Source organism: Arachis ipaensis, chromosome B02 (assembly GCF_000816755.2).
Source record: "Arachis ipaensis cultivar K30076 chromosome B02, Araip1.1, whole genome shotgun sequence".
In the NCBI taxonomy this organism is placed as follows: Eukaryota; Viridiplantae; Streptophyta; class Magnoliopsida; order Fabales; family Fabaceae; genus Arachis; species Arachis ipaensis.
In genome coordinates, this window is record NC_029786.2 from 107,947,873 (window position 1) to 107,948,278 (window position 406).

Below are 406 nucleotides of genomic sequence, written 5' to 3' on the forward strand. Positions count from 1 at the left end.
TTTGAGAGCAAACCCAGATCCCAATTTCATGCAAAAGCAGACAGATAGATCTAGAGACATGAGTGGTGAAAGTGAGATTGAAAATCAGCTTTATTATTTAATTTATTTATTTTTGTTGTAGTTGTTCTTGATCTGTAATCACTGGCAAGTTCATAATTAAGGTGAAAGGGATAGAGTAGAGAAGGTTGAAACCAACAGAGAAAATGAGCCCCATCCATCAGCTTGCTTTGTGTGGTGTTTTTTCTTCCTTTAACCCTTCTCTTTACTTTACTTGTCCTTTATGATTATGTAGCAGTGTACTCCTGACCCATCTTTTGAAGCCAACCCATCCTATTTATATATATTTACAACAAAAAAATATTTCAGAAATAATAAAAAAAAGTTTAAAATAGACTAAATTCAAGTT